A 16,697-nucleotide genomic window follows, 5' to 3' on the forward strand; every position below is an offset into this window, starting at 1 on the left:
AGACCAGTGGGTTCCCAGATGCCATGGCCTCCCACCCCAGTGCCATGCTGTTTCTCTTTTTTAATCATAAGAATGTATGGTGCTCGGTCACTCAGTCATGTCACACTCTTTGCTATCTCACGGACTGTAAACCCCCCAGGCTGCTCTGTCCCTGGGATTCTCCAGGCAAGAATACTGGAGTAGGTTATCGTTTCCTTCTCCAGGGGATCTTCCCGACGCAGAGATCGAACCCACATCTGCATCTCCTGAACTGGCAGGCAGATTCTTTATCACTGAGCCACCTGGGAAGCCCCTACTTAATAAAAGCTAAATTTTAGAAGGAAAAGAGAAGGAGGAAGGAAGCAACTCTTATCGCTGATTACTGGGATACAGCAGCTGGCCAGGATGAACAGAGGCGCCAGATTCACCCCGCCCCCACATCCTAACCTCCTGGTGACCTGTAAATATGGTCACTTTACCCAGCAAAATGAAGGCGTTCGGCAGATGTGATTAAGGTAAGGATCCTGAGATAGCAAATTCTCAGGTTATCCAGGTGGGTTCAATATAATCACAAGGATTTCTCTACATAAACCTATATTGCTGTTGAATTGCAGGCTGGATTTTTTCCTTAACGAGAGAGGCAGGGGTCAGACAGGAGGCTGGCTCTAAAGTCAGAGGAGGAACAGCACGCTGGGGATGTCAGTGGAAAAGGCGAGGAGATGGATTATCCCTGAGAGCCACCATTAGCAACACAGCTGTGTAGAATCTAGACTGTAAGAGAATAAACATGTTGTTTGAAGTCACTAAGCTTGTGGTTTATTTATAGCAGCAATAGGAACTCATACAATGGGTGTGGAGTTCCATCTGGGGACTGGGGACTGAAGGAAGCAGAACAAGTGGATCCTCCTCTGCGCCCCACCCTAGCTTGGTGTCCCTGACCTCTGCTCAGAACTCAGTCACTCGGGCCAGCCCGGTTCCAGGATCTGCCCACAGGGAACCAGGGCTGAGTCCTGGGCCTTTGACTCGTCCTACCTCAGCTACAAAAGCTGTTTTCTCTGTTCATTGTCCCACGTTAGTAAGAGGATGAGATGGTCGGATGGCATCACAGACTCCATGGGCATGAGTTTGGGTAAACTCCAGGAGTTGGTGATAGACAGGGAAGGTGCTGCAGTCCATGGGGTCGCAGAGTCGGACACGACTGAGCGACTGAGCTGAACGGAACTGAACTGGCTCCATGGACTTGAACTTGAGCAAACTCCAGGAGATGGTGAAGGACAGGAAAGCCTAGCGTGCTGCAGCCCCTGGGGTCACAGAGTCGGACACGACTAAGCGACTGAACAACAATAGTAACATTTGGGTGGTGAAACTGTAGACGATTTTTTTTCTATAATCCTCACACTGCCTCTACTTTGTGAATTGTTACAAAAAAAAAAAAAAGCCAAAAAAACAGCATTTGCTGCTAAGTGTTCCATCTTATCAGACATGGAACCTTGGGATAATGGTGAGACAGAAAGGGCAAAACTAGAGGGGTGCGTCAGAAGGTTTTTTCTTTGTCTTGCAAGCTTTTATTCAAGGTCACCAATCCACCTGAGTTTTAGACCTTGTTGAACATCCACAGATGGCACACAGTCGTCAAAAGCAGTGGTCTGCTCCTCCAGCATACCTGTTCCAACTTTATCGTCCTCAACTACACACTGTGTGTGAAGTTTTTCAGTTCCACCCCCCACCGGAACTGGTTTAGAAGAGCCCCAGGCCAAGGCGTCAGCTCGGGTGTTTCTGACGCACTCCTCGAGATTTGCTGTACCCGTCTCATCACCCCAAGGTTTCACAGCTAATAAGATGGAACACTTGGCAGCAAGTGCTGGTTTTTTTACTTTCTTTTGACTAGATGTTAGTAACACAGATTCCCACCTTTTCCCCCAAACAGAAGATCATGACTGGTTTAAGGGGCTCAGATGAGAGCAGGTTAGAAGCCAGAGGACAGGGGGCTCCTTTACAGGCCTTCTGTTGTGTGGGGGGGGACTGCTGTCTCCCCACCCACACTGGGGGCTGCCTGAAGACCAATGCCCATCCCTCCTCTGTGCCTTCACAGCAGGTCTGATCGTGTTGTGCATTCGGTAGACCTTCAGTGCTTGTTGAGTGACTAAGTGACCAATAGCCCAGGAAATGCGCATTCCAGATGATGCCTATTCCTCACATCCTCCTTTCCCCCACCTTGTCAAGTTTTTATCCCTTGGCCCTAATGATAATCTTGGCCATCCCCCTGCCTATGACAGCACCGCCTCCTCCACCTGATGAGACGGCAAGAAAACCTGAGTCTCACGCCCTGAAAATAGCCCCAACCTCCCCAGAGCCGTCGTCACTTCCCATTCTTGCAGCTCCCAGATCCCCGGTGGTCCCAACAGCCAGCCACTCTCCAACCACCTCCCCTTCTCATCCCATTTCAGCATGTCTCTGCTTGCCCCTCCTTGTTCTAAGCATGATGCAAACTCCAGATGTGACAGGCCAGGGGTGCAAACCCTCGAGACATCCATCCACGGCCACGCTGGGCAGACAGGCCAGAGAGACGTGCGGCCTGCAGGGTGCTGTCGCGCGCTGTGATGAGAGCTGGGCTTCTCTCCGAAGGGCATCTTCTTGTTTCATAAAGACTGGAAGTCTGCTCTGAACCTAGAGCTGCAAATGACCCCCTAAAGTGTCATCCTAGCATGACCTTTGTCAACACTGTTGTCAACAGTTCATTGTATGACCCCGATTCTCAAGTACACAGCATCCTCGGGCCAGGAAGGCCAGCCCCACCCTGACAGATGAATTCTCCTTGAACACCATGTACATACTCAGGGCCACTGCCCTTATTTGCAGGTCTTCTCCAGGTGGGAGGCACTTCATTCACTCTGAAGGACCTGGGTTCAATCCCTGGTCAGGGAACTAAAAAATATTTTAAAGGACACTGAAAGCATATCAAGTAATCATAATATATGAATCTTATTAGGATCCTAGTTTGAGCAAAGAAAATAAAAATGTTTATGAGACAATTAAGTTATCATTGGCCACTTGATGCGAAGAACCAACTCACTGGAAAAGAGCCTGATGCTAGGAAAGATTGAGGGCAGGAGGAGAAGGAGGATAAAGTGGTTGGATGGCATCATCGACTCAATGGATATGAACCTGAGCAAACTCTGGGAAACAGTGAAGGGCAGGGAAGCCTGACGTGCTGCAGTCCATGGGGTCGCAAAGAGTCCGACATGGCTGAGCGACTGAACAACAGCAACAAAGAAATCATTATAAATTTTTAAGGAGTGATAACAGTAGTGTGGTTATGTTTCAGTAAGAATTCCCTATCTTGGTGTTACTGAAAGGTATTAGTGGGGAGTCCAGCTGCTTGCCACTCAAAAGCCAATAAGCAGGCCAGGTTGGTGGAAAGGAACGTTTGCTTTTTTTCAGATGCGGGCAACTGCAGGGGAAGGTGATGGACATCTGTCCAAAGGCTGACTCCCCACCTGCCCCCCACCCCTGCCAAAAAGCAAGGGGTGAGAGAGTTTACAGGCAGAGTCGGGGGCGGGCAGCATCCAGAAACAGCACAGCCGTCTCTAACAGTCATCTTCAGAGTGGTCATCGGTGGTCTGACTAGCATCACCTTGGTTGTTTTAAGACAGTTAGTTAATCTTCTGGAGAAGGAAATGGCAACCCACTCCAGTATTCTTGCCTGGAGAATCCCAAGGACAGAGGAGTGTGGTGGGCTACAATCCATGGGGTCGCAAGAGTCGGACACGACTGAGCGATAAAGAGAGAGAGAGAGAGAGTGAATCTTCAATTCCGGGGTGCATTTGTTCCCATTTCTTTGTGGTCAGTTCTCGGAATTGTGGCAGCTCAAGTTCTGGGTACAGTCTGATGATCCTGTATGTAGTTAACTTCTCCACCTGGGGTTTTGGTATCTTTTGCTTTACATACCAAAACGCTTCACTTATCATTTTTACATATCACAATTTTTAACCCTTGAAAGTTTTAACAAAACCAAGAAACAAGTAATTAAAATGTTACACCAGCATTTTCTGATTGGCAAACTTAAGAACATATTTCATAACCTCAAAAAATATGCACTTTTTATAGCACAATTTTTCTTCAGTGGTACAATATATATGCTTCATAAACCCAAACACCTTTAGCTTCCCTCTTGGTCTTACAAGGAGACAAAAGTAGGTAAATTTAGATTTGTTCGATCTGTAAGTATGAAACGGAGCAGGACCATATGGTCCTTGCCCCCCGCACCGTGTCCTCTGCCTGCCTTTTGCCCTTGGAAAGCTTTAGTCAAAGAATAAGTTTAATCAGAGAAGTGAGAAATGCTGAAACAAAGGAAAACAGTCAAAGGAGACTGAATAATAATGATGTAGTCACTAAGCATGGCCAAGGACCTTTAGTTCTTTCTCAAGAGCTATAGATAATATTCTGAGCCATATCCTGTGAGCTGTCTTATAAATACTAAAACCCCAGGTGCAGAAGTTAACTACAGGACTGAGCTGCCACAATTCCGAGAACTGATCCCAGAGAAATGGGAACAAGTGCACCCCGGAAATGAAGATTAACTAACTGTCCTGAAACAACCAAGATGATGCTAGTCAGACCACTGATGACCAACCTGAAGATGACTGTTACACAAGACTGTGCTGTTTCTGGATGCTGCCCCCCTCGACTCCCTGTAAATGCTCTCGGCCACTGCTTATAGTTAAATAAGCAGAGTGACAACATACGGCCTTGATATATCCCTTTCCCAATTTGGAACCAGTTTGTTGTTCCTTGTCCAGTTCTAACTGTCACTTCTTGACCTGCATACAGATTTCTCAGGAGGCAGGTAAGGTGATCTGGTATTCCCATCTCTTGAAGAATTTTCCACAGTTTGTTTTGATCCACACAATCAAAGGCTTTGGCAAAGTCAATAAAGCAGAAGTAGATGTTCTTCTGGAACTCTCTTGCTTTTGCCTTTTTGATGATCCAACAGATGTTAGCAAATGTGATCTCTGGTTCCTCTGCCTTCTCGAAATCCAACTTGAACATCTGGAAATTCATGGTTCACATACTGTTAAAGCCTGGCTTGGAGAATTTTGAGCATTACTTCGCTAGTGTGTGAGATGAGTGCAATTGTGCGGTAGTTTGAACATTCTTTGGCATTGCCTTTCATTGGAATGAAAACTGACCCTTCCCAGTCCTGTGGCCACCACTGAGTTTTACAAATTTGCTGGCATATTGAGTGCAGCACTTTAATAGCATCATATTTTAGGATTTGAAATAGCTCAACTGGAATTCCATCACCATATACTGTCACCCAACTTATTTAACTTATATGCAGAGTACATCATGTGAAACGCCAGGCTGGATAAAGCACAAGCTGGAATCAAGATTGCCGGGAGAAACATCAATAACCTCAGTATGCAGATGACACCACCCTTATGGGAGAAGGCAAAGAACTAAAGAGCCTCTTGATGAAAGTGAAAAAGGAGAGTGAAAAAGCTGGCTTAAAACTCAAACATTCAGAAAACTAAGATCATGGCATGTGGTCCCATCACTTCATTGCAAATAGATGGGGGGAAAATGGAAACAGTGAGAGACTTTATTTTGGGGGGCTCCAAAATCATGGCAGATGGTGACTGCGGCCATGAAATTAAAAGACGCTTGCTCCTTGGAAGAAAAGCTATGACCAACCTAAGTAGAATATTAAAAACAGAGACATTACTTTGTTGATAAAGGTTCGTCTAGTCAAAGCTATGATTTTTCCAGTGGTCATGTATGGATGTGAGAGTTGCACTATAAAGAAAACTGAGCACCAAAGAATTGGTGCTTTTGAACTGTGGGGCTGGAGAAGACTCTTGAGAGTCCCTTGGACTGCAAAGAGATCAAACCAGTCAATCCTAAAGGAAATCAGTCCTGAATATTCATTGGAAGGACTGATGCTGAAGCTGAAACTCCAATGCTTTGGCCACCTGAAGCAAAGAACTGACTCACTGGAAAAGATCCTGATGCTGGGAAAGACTGAAGGCAGGCAGAGAAGGGTATGACAGAGGATGAGATGATTGGATGGTATCACCGACTCAATGGACATGAGTTTGAGCAAGCTTCAGGAGTTGGTGATGGACAGGGAAGCCTGGCATGCTGCAGTCTATGGGGTCAAAAAGAGGTGGACACGACTGAGCAACTGAACCGGACTGATCTCCTGCTTGTTGGAGAGAGGGCGTGTCTGCCTTTAGACAGATGTCTGCCACCCTCTGCCCAAGTTGCCGGCATCCAAAATAAAGCAAACTTTCCTTTCCACCAACTTGGCCTGTTTACTGGCTTTTGAGTGGCGAGTAGCTGGACCCCCAACGCATACATTTCAGTAACAAGTACTTATATATTTTTTTAAGGCTAATCAAATAGAGTTCCTTTACAAATTAACCTCAGAGATATTATCCAAATACAAAAATACATATTGAGACATACAAACATCAGACAAACAGAGATCTCATTGTTTCATCTTTTTACATTTCATGAATTAGGCATTGCAATTAAGCTTATCAGTTTATGGATAATAATCAGAATAGCCAAATTACACGCTCAATTTTAAAAGACTTTCCTTTTTTTTTTTTTCTTTTTCCTCAGCTTGAAGTTTTACAATTAACCAAAGGCTAGAGTTCCAGGCAATGTGGACTGTGTTTGTATTTCAAGGACATGATAAGTGTTAACTTCGAGTTTTCTCCTAGGCATATTTTTGGTTTCTCAAGGTCTGATAAAAGTGTTTTACCAAGTTAAATTTCCCTAACTGCATATGCAAAAAGAACCAGTTTTTTTAATTTTAAGACTTTCATCTTAAGCAATCTTCTCTGGAGTCTGAAGAATACTGCAGCCACACATTATCCAAAGAAATTATTTGCTTTTTAGTCATAAATTCACAGCTAAAATTTTTCTTAATGAGTTGAACCTGAACTTCCCATTTTACATAAGGCAACAAGAGTACCAATTATACAAATGGAAATACACTCACATACCAAACGACAGATCTATCATAAACCCTCTCCAAAGGTGACCAGTACGGAGTTCCAAACACTTCCAGACACAAATGGTCCTCAGCAGTAGTCAAATATCAGAACCAACTGGCAAAATACCCAGATGACACCCGGTGCTCACAAATGGTCCTCGACAGTAGTCAGATGTCAGAACTCATTGGCAAGAATGCCCAAAAGCACTCCGTGATCACACACGGTCCTCAATGGCAGACGGACATCAGAACCACTGGCAAAAGTGCCCAAACAGCAGTCGTTGCTCACAAATGACCCTCAACATCAAGCACAGGTCAGAACCACCTGGCAAGAATGCCCAAAGCACTAGCACTCACAAATGGGAAGGCTGCCCGTGTGCCCGGACTTGCCCGGTCTTGGAGGTTGGCAGCTCATCCCAAATGCAAGTTTCCATTCCACCAAGAAAAGCGTTAAGCTGGCAGCCAGTGCCGAGCAGGGGAGAAACAGGGAGGATCCTCCAAACAAATAATTTCAACCGCTGCTAGGAACATCCCCCAAATCCCCTACCTGAGGCTAGCTAGCTTCAAGCAGCAGGCTAATACAGTATCATAGCCACAGTTGTCCCCTGGAAGACCCAGGAGAGCCAGGCGTCATGAAAGCACAGGAGCCAGCCGGAGCCAGCCCCACGCTGGCTACCAAAATCTGTTACCAAGAGGTATGCTTGGGGGGGTCCGGCTGCTCGCCACTCAAAAACCAATAAGCAGGCCAAGCTGGTGGAAAGGAAAGTCTGCTTTATTTCAGATGCCAGCAACTGCGGGGAGGCTGGTGGACATCTGAAAGGCCAATTCCCCTACTCCAACAAGCAGGGGGTGAGAGCTTTTATAGACGAGTCAGGGGGAGGGGGTACGTGTAGAAACAGCACAGCCATCTCTAACAGTCATCTTCAAATTGGTCATCAGTTGATTAGCATCATCTTGGTTGTTTTAGGTACAGTTAATCTTCAGTTCCGGGGTGCACTTGTTCCCATGTCTTTGCAGTCGATTCTCAGACTTGTGGCAGCTCAAGCCCTGGGTATAGTCTGATCATCGTGTAGTTAACTTCTCCACCTGGTGTTTTGGTATCTATAAGACAGCTCACAGGATATGGCTCAGAATATTATCTACAATCCTTGAGAAAGAACTAAAGGTCCTTGACCATGCTTAGTGACTACATCATTATTATTCAGTCTCCTTAGACTGTTTTCCTTTGTTTCAGCATTTCTCACTTCTCTGATTAAACTTATTCTTTGACTAAAGTTTTCCACAGACAAAAGGCAGGCAGAGGACATGGGGGGTGGGGGGTGGGGGGCAAGAACCATATATATGGTCCTGCTCCATTTCACTGGGACTTCCCTGGAGGTCCCGTGGTTAAGACTCTGCTTCCACTGGGGGTACAGGCTCAATCCCTGGTCAGGGAACTGAAGATCGTGCATGCCGTGCGGTGTGACCACAAAAAATTTATAGTTAAGAATTCCTTATCTTTTGTAGATAGACACTAACGTATTTACTGATAAAATGATATGAATGTTTGCCATTTACTTCAAAATAATCCAGCAGAAAAGGTGTGGAAGACTTTGTGGGGTATAAATGAAATGAGATTAAACCATGAGTTGTTGAAGCTAGATGACAGATGCAGGAGGGTTGGTTTTATTCTTTTCTCTACTTCTGTATATGCGTGGCAGAGGATGATACATCTTGAGAAAAGAAGCAATAGATGAAGAAGATACAACATATATGCACCTTCCAAGATCGTCTCAGGTGCAAGAAGGAAACAGTGCCTAACTCTCAGAAACTGGTAGATCAAGCAGAAGAAAAATAAGCAGAGATATAGGTTATTTGAATAATACATTTAATAAGTTCAAACTTATGTACAAACCTCTAGACTCTATTTGAAAGTTGCTAGGAGGGGAATTCTTAAAAGTGCTCATTGCAAAAAAAAAGTTTATAAATATATGAGGTGATGTATGTTAACTGGGTTTGTTGTGGTGATCATTTTGCAATACATCCATATATCAAATCATTATGTTGTACACCTAAAACTAATACAATGTTATATGTCTATTGTATCTCATAAAACGAGTGAAATTTTCAAACAGAAAATAAAGGATATGGCATGAACAAATATGTGACAAGAATATTTCACCAAGTCTCAACCTCCTACATTCAAGAGCTGGGTCAAGAGAACAAAACACTGCATCGAAGTCATTCAGAAATTACTGTTTTCCTAAAAAAATAACAAAGACCGGGCCGAAGGAAGGAGAGAAAAATCATTATTTTGAAATCTGTGGCGCCGAATAACCGTATTTTATAAGAGTACCTACGAAAGCAAGGATATGTGTCAACCTGAAATAGAAGGGGGGCTCGGGCTGTCCCTGCGCTTCTTTTGGTCACATCTTCACGCCCTCTTTTCTCTTTTCACCGCCGAGGCTTCCCGGGCGCGCCGAAGATGGGTTCCTTCTGGGCCCCACGTCTTTGCTCCTTTTTGGAGAAAGCGAGGAGCTTGCCCGGCGCCGCCGCCGGCTGGGCGCTAGGTGGCGCCGCTGCGCTTCTGCGCCCCCAGCGCCCGAGGTCCCCGCCGGAACCGGGGCGCCTCCACCGTCCTGCCTGCAGCACTGGGCCCAAACTCAGCGTCCAGACGGGTGCACCTGGGGAGGACTGGGAGGGATGCAAGACTAAAGACAGAGGGCCAGATGCCTGCCTTCCTGTAGGGAGTGTCCTCTCCTACGCCCAGCACGCTCGTCTTATTCCATACTGTTCACTTCTCTGATTTCTTACTGACGCCCCTGGGGGTCCATTTCTCCTCCTCCAGGACCTCTAAGAATGTGCCTTCAGTTCCTGTTCCCAAACTTCCTGGGTTGTCTCGGGTCCCCTGGCGGCTCAATTCCTAATGGGTAGAGCAAGCAACACGTTTGTCAGAAAGTCGTTCAGTCGCCCAGTGGTGTCTGATTCTCTGCCATCCCATAGACTGCGGCCACCAGGCCTCTCTGTCCCTCACCATCTCCCAAAGTTTGCCCAAGTTCATGTCCATTGCATCAGTGATGCCATCTAGCCATCTCATCCTCTGACACCCTCTTCTCCTGCGCTCAATGTTTCGCAGCATCAGGGACTTTTCCAATGAATCAGCTGTTCGCATCAGATGACCAAAATACTGGAGCTTCAACTTCAGCATCAGTCCTTCCAACAAGTATTCAGGGCTGATTTCCCTTAAGATTGACTGCTTTGATCTCCTTGCAGTCCAAGGGACTCTCAGGAGTCTTCTCCAGCGCCACAGTTCAAAGGCATCAGTTATTCAACGCTCTGCCTTCTTTACGGTCCAGCTCTCACAACCTTACATGACCACTGGGAAGACCATAGCCTTGACTAAATAGGCCTTTGTCTGCAGAGTAATGTCTCTGCTTTTCAGCACACTGTCTAGGTTTGTCATAACTTTCCTGCCAAGAAGCAGAAGTCTTCTGATTTCATGGCTGCAATCACCATCCGCAGTGATTTTAGAGCCCAAGAAGAGGAAATCTGTCACTACTTCCACCTTGTCCCCCTCTATTTGTCATGAAGTAATGGGGCTGGATCCCATGATCTTACTTTTTTTAATATTTAGCTTTAAGCTGGCTCTTTCACTCTCCTCCTTCACCCTCATCAAGAGGCTCCTTAGTTCCTCTTTGCTTTCTGCCATTAGAGTGGTAGCATCCGCATATCTGAGGCTGTTGATGTTTCTCCCACCTATCTTGATTCCAGCTTGTAACTCATCCAGCCCGGCATTTCTCATGATGTGCTCAGCGTATAGATTAAACAAACAGGGTGACAGCAGACATCCCTATCATACTCCTTTCTCAATCTTAAACCAATCAGTTGTTCCTACAGGGTTCTGACAGTTTCTTCTTGACCCACATACAAGTTTCTCAGGAGACAGGTAAGGTGGTCTGGTATTCCCATCTCTCCATCTCTTTAAGAGCTTTCCACAGTTCATTATGATCCACACAGTCAAAGGCTTTGGTGTAGTCAATGAAACAGGGGTAGATGTCTCTCTGGAATTCCCTAGCTTTCTCTGTGATCCAGAGAATGTTGGCAATTTGATCTCTGTTTCCTCTTCCTTTTCTAAACCCAGCTTGAACATCTGGAAGATCTTGGTTCGCATAATGCTGAAGCCTAGCATGCAAGATTTTAAGCGTGACCTTACTAGCATGGGAGATGAGTGCAATTGTCCAATGGTTAGCACATTCTGTAGCACTACCCTTCGGGGAACTGGGATGAGGATTGACCTTTTCCAGTCCTGTGGCCCCTGCTGGGTCTTCCAGATTTGCTGATATATTGAATGCAACATCTTGATGGCATCATCCTTTAGGATTTTTGAATAATTCTACTGGAATTCTTTCACATCCGCTAGCTTTATTGATAGCAGTGCGTCCTAAGGCCCACTTGACTTCACTCTTCAGAATGTTTGGCTCTGGGTGGCTGACCACACTGGATCATACCAATCCAGTTCATTTGAATCTTTTTTATACAGTTCTTCCACGTATTATTTCCATCTCTTTTTGATCTCTTCAGTGTCTACTAGGTCTCTACCATTTATGTCCTTTATTGTGCCCATCTTTAGGCAAAATCTTTCCTTGATATCTCCAATTTTCCTGAAGAGACATTTAGTCTTTCCCCTTCTGTTGTTTTCTTCTAGTTTTATCCTCTAAGAATGTGCCTTCAGCTCCTGTTCCCAAACCTCCTGGGTTGTCTCAGGTCCCCCGGTGGCTCAATTCTGAGCAAGCAACACATTTGTCAGAAAGAGCACCCACCAAAAAGTACGACACCCCTCTCACATTCAAGGAAAGAAGCACCAATTTATTGAATGAGAGAGTGATCTTAATTTTGTAGATGAGACTCACCTTGTCTGTCGTTGAAGTCACAGAGCCGTCTCCAACCAGGCTCAGTATGAGGGGAGAACGTGTGACCAGCACGCAGGGGTGCCTGGACGTGACTGGCTGTGAACTAATTCTGGAATCTTGCTACCCCAGGCACCCATCTTCCGGTCTGGGGAGGATAACCAGGGGCAGGCAGGGATAGCAAAAGTGGCTTTGAGCAGTGACAGGCTCCACTCTTTGGCTGCCTTCCAAGAGGATCAGCCAGGCTCCCGGCCGACCAGACTTGACCGTCAAACTTGTAGGTTAACAAGGGACAAGAAAGCGTGGAGGATGCAGGTTAGAGGAGAAGCCTGCTTCCTCCAGGACCACAACCATCCCCAGCTTTCAACTCTATTCCGAGAAGACGTGGGGGAAAAAATAATCAGCCTGTGGGTGTAGCTGGCTCTCCCTGCCCTCCCCACTGTGCCTCAGAATGAAAGAGCTAGTGCCAGGCCCACCTGGGAGATGGTCCCACCCTGCCCATTCTTGTTCTTCCTGATCATCTATCAAAGTCAGCTGCAGAGCACACCTGTCATCATCATTCTCTTCTCCTTCCCACACCCACACCCAGCTGGTGGGAGAATCTGAGACCATCTGTGGTTAGGGGACTCACAGAACACAGGCTCACAGAGAAGCCCTCCGTCTCTGCTCTAGTCTCCCGTGAAAGCGTCGGGACCCCCAGGTAACAAGTCGTGTGACCTTGCTCACCTTTGCTGTTGCTCCTGCTTGCCCATCCCGTCCCCCAGGACGCCAGTGGGGCAGAATCATTCCAGGTTCCCTGGTGTCCAAGGGATGTGAATTAAGCAAATAAAGTACTGCCTTGCACTTAATATTCCAGTGTGCCTACAGGCTCAGTCATGCCCACGATTTACAACCCCACAGATTGTAGCCTGCCAAACTCCTCTGTCCATGGGATTTCTCAGGCAAGAATACTGGAGTGGGTTGCTATTTCCTTCTCCAGTGGATCTTCCCGACCCAGGGATCAAATCCTTGTCTCCTGAGTCTCTTGCACTGGCAGGCAAATTCTTTACTACCACTGTCCCACCCGGGAAGCCCTTAACTAGTCCAGAAACTTGTCTTAATAACTTTTATTTTTCCATCAGTAAGAAGGTAAGTCTTAAATCTTTCATCTTAACACCATTAGGACAAGTTTGTTATAAAATTTGGACAAAGCGGTTTTATAACAACTGATACAATATTTCAAACATCAACCATTTTTATCCTCTCTATTGTTTTTTAATTTTTGAGGTCATCTGAACATTCTTTCAAAGCTTTGAAACTACTAAAATACAATGGATTATGAATGTCTATAAGAAGAAAAGGAAAATAGCAAATCTTTTAGCATTAGGGGAAAATCCAATCTTCTTAAACATAAAGGGTTACAGTTCAGTAGAAAATAACTTCTTATAAAGAGAAGCCAGGAAATGTATTTGCTTTGAAACTCTACTTTTAACCTTCAAAATTCCTGAAGAAGCAGTTTATGATACTTTTAAAAAAAAAAAGAAAAAAACATTTTTTAACCTCTGATCATAGTTTCCTAGAGTTAAAAGGAGTGTCTTCAACATTAATAGCACTCCACATCTCAACATCATCCCTAACACCTGGCACATTCTATAACCCATAAGTTAACAAAACCCAAAGAAAGAAAGACGGAGGGAGGGAATAAAAGAGGGAGGAAGGAAGGGGAAAGGAAGGAAAAAAGGAGACATCCACTTTCAAAATGGTGATATGAGGAACTGCAAACTTCCTCCCCAGCAAAACACTCATAACTGGTCAAAAAAAATTTTTTTTAATTGTATTTTTGAGCATTTAAACTCTCTAGAAATTGTCCTTGATAAGAAAGGTGAGAGTCCATGGCACTTGAACAATAACCCAATCCCTCTTTGCTGCTCACTTTAACAGATGCTCCACTCTGGGTGGGTGTGGCCAAGAAAATGGGGCTTCCACCGCCCCCAGGTCCCAGTCAAAGAAGACAGTGGGTCCCCAGGTGGGGTGGGCCACCCACATTCCTCAGCCCCCATATCACACAGACTAAATCGCTGGTGAGTGCAGCTGAGAGAATGGTGGCTTTCGTCTTCCAGTCATAGGGGGAGGTGCTACCCCAGGCAGGGGAAGACAAAATTACCAAGCCCCTAGCTCCTCTTGCCTCAGTTTGCTTGTAGGTCAGAAGCTCCATGCTGGGAGCAGCAAGCTGAGAAGACCAGAGGCTACTGCTCCCCCACAAAGCCCCGCTGTGCAGAGTGTCACTCAGGGCAGGAAGCCACTGTTGCTGCCCCCAGCAGAGAAGCAGTGACTCCAATCATGCCGTGGAGAGAGAAGGCCATAAGACGAGAGAGTGATGATACCGAGGAGAGAAAGGAAAGAAGGAAGGAAGCAAGGAACAAAGAACGCTGCCTTTATTCAGAACAAAATGTGGGGGAAGTTCTGGCATAAGGGCGCTCTCAAAAACAATGGGGATTTTGGTGGTAAACGGTGAAGGGAACAGGGGCAGCCCCATAAGAGCAATGAGCTAAACTGCAGGTCAGCTAATTTGTCAGAGAAAACAGAGAGACAGAGGCAGCTAAGACCCCTCCAGGAGGCAGAACAAACGTCAAAGTCCAACTTCAAAAACCACTCCTGGGAAGAGGCCTAGATGTAACTGGATCAGACCAAGAGGCACTGTTATACCCCCAGGCATGGTTGCAACCAATAGCGCAGGCAGTGGAGCCTAACGGCTGGGTGTGATGCCAACAGAGACAGGTGGTTTAACAGAGAAGTCAGGGAAGAGCAGAACACTGTTGGCCCAGAGTGAGCATGCACAGCCTGAGTCTGCGCCCTCTGGGGAGTGACATCAGAGGCTTCACACTGCGGGGAAACACACTCACAAAAATAATCCTGCAACGTCACTAAAGCAACACACCAGTCACAACAGGAAGCCTGGGCGGGGGAGGGGTGGGGGAGTGGCAGAGGTCAGTATCCACTAGCAGTTTGTCTTAACTGTCTTAAAGATCTAAAGAAAAAGTAAATAAATTTGACTTCACCACTATTAAAAACTTTTGCTCTTCTAAGGCCCTTATCAATGAAGCAAGAGGACAACCTACACAAATATTTACAAATCATACACCAGATAAGAGTCTAGGGTACAGAATCTATAATACACACACACACACACACCCCCCATCAATAATAAAAAGACAAAAAATTCAATTAAAACTGGGCAAAGCATTGACCAGACATGTCTCCTGAGAAGATGTCAGATGGCCAGTGAGCATGTAAAAAGATGCTCAACATAATTAGTCATTAGAGAAATGCAAATCATAACCACAAAGAGATACAATCTCACATTCACGAGGATGCTATAATCAACAAGACAGATGTTGGCATGTGTCGGTGAACATGTACAGAAATGGGAACTGTCATACATTCCTGGTGGGGATGGAAAGTGGTGCAGCCTTCTTACTATTTCTGTAGATTAATGATTGCCTAGGGCTGGAGAGTGCTGGGAAGAAATTGGGAGTGATTGCCGACGGGTTTAGGGTTTCTTTGGGGAGAAGATAAAAAATGTTCTAAAATCCAGCATGGTCATGGTTGCACAACTCTGTGAATATACTAAAAGCCATCAAATTGTACACTTTAAATAAGTGGATTGTGTTGTGTGTGCATTATTTTTAATAAAGCTGTTGTAGTTTTCAAAAAGAAAGGAAGAAAGAGGGGAAGGGAGGAAAGAAGGAAGAAGGACAGGGCCCTTCTGCCCCTCATCATTTCTTACATCCTCCTACAGGACTTAGAATTAGGAGTATTTTGTGCCCCAAGCTGAAAGATCTCTGCTTCTACATGGGAATTCCTGGCTGTGATCCATAAGCAGTCCATGTCAATGAGAGAGAAGTGTTAGCATGAGAGTTAACCCCAAATGACCTGGCTGCTTGCTGCACCCCCCCACCCCCAGCCGAGTGTCCATGGCCCAGCAGGAGGCTCTGGACTGGAAGGTCAGGTCACTGCAGAAACCATTTACAGTCAAGAAGTAATTGGACAGCTTTAGACTTGACCATAAACCTGAGTAGATGCCTGAATTCCCCCCATTAGGAAAGCTAATTAGGAAGAAGGATGAGAGAAAGGCAGCCGATCACTGAACGGGACTTTTTCTATGTCCACAAGTCTCTTCCAAAGCCCCAAGCTAAAAACACAGAGCACCCCCATGGATTGGAGGGCCTGAAATGTCATGTGCAGTCTTGGACATCACAGAGCCCCTGAGGCCCAACCTTGAGTTCCCTGCTGTCTCCAGCTTGACCCTAGCCAGTGGGAGAGGGTCCCCACACCTCTAACTGTGCTCCACCTGGTCCTCCATCTAACGGGTTTCATGTACGTGCCGCCTGACATCCAGAACATGAGGATGGCAGAAACTGCCCACACCAGGACCAGTTCCCCTCAATCCCCACCCCACCCCTTCCTGGCCCCAGGGAGGGAAAAGCAGACCCTGCCCATCCCAGGGCCAGGACTCATGGGCCTGGGATCAGGCAGAACTAGGGGGAAAACCTTTGAATTTGCTGTCGGATGAGAGTTTTTAATTAATGACAGGGTGTTTAATACCGGAACATAATCAAAAATCAATGGTAGGACCTGCTCCCAGTGTCACTGAGGCTAGGATGGCAGGTCCAGCAGATCTGGGTGTGGGGAAGTGGGAGCCCTGGGCCGCTTAGCACAGAGTCCCTGAAGTCAGGGAGCTGGAGGCTCGGTGACAGAGGCTGAGAAACAAGGAAGGAGTCTTCCCTGTGGGTCAGCAGTCAAGACTGTGCCTTGCAATGCAGGAGGAAGTGTTAGCGCTCAGTCGTGTC

The sequence above is a fragment of the Muntiacus reevesi genome, chromosome 6 (genome assembly GCF_963930625.1).
Source record: "Muntiacus reevesi chromosome 6, mMunRee1.1, whole genome shotgun sequence".
NCBI classification, from domain to species: domain Eukaryota; kingdom Metazoa; phylum Chordata; class Mammalia; order Artiodactyla; family Cervidae; genus Muntiacus; species Muntiacus reevesi.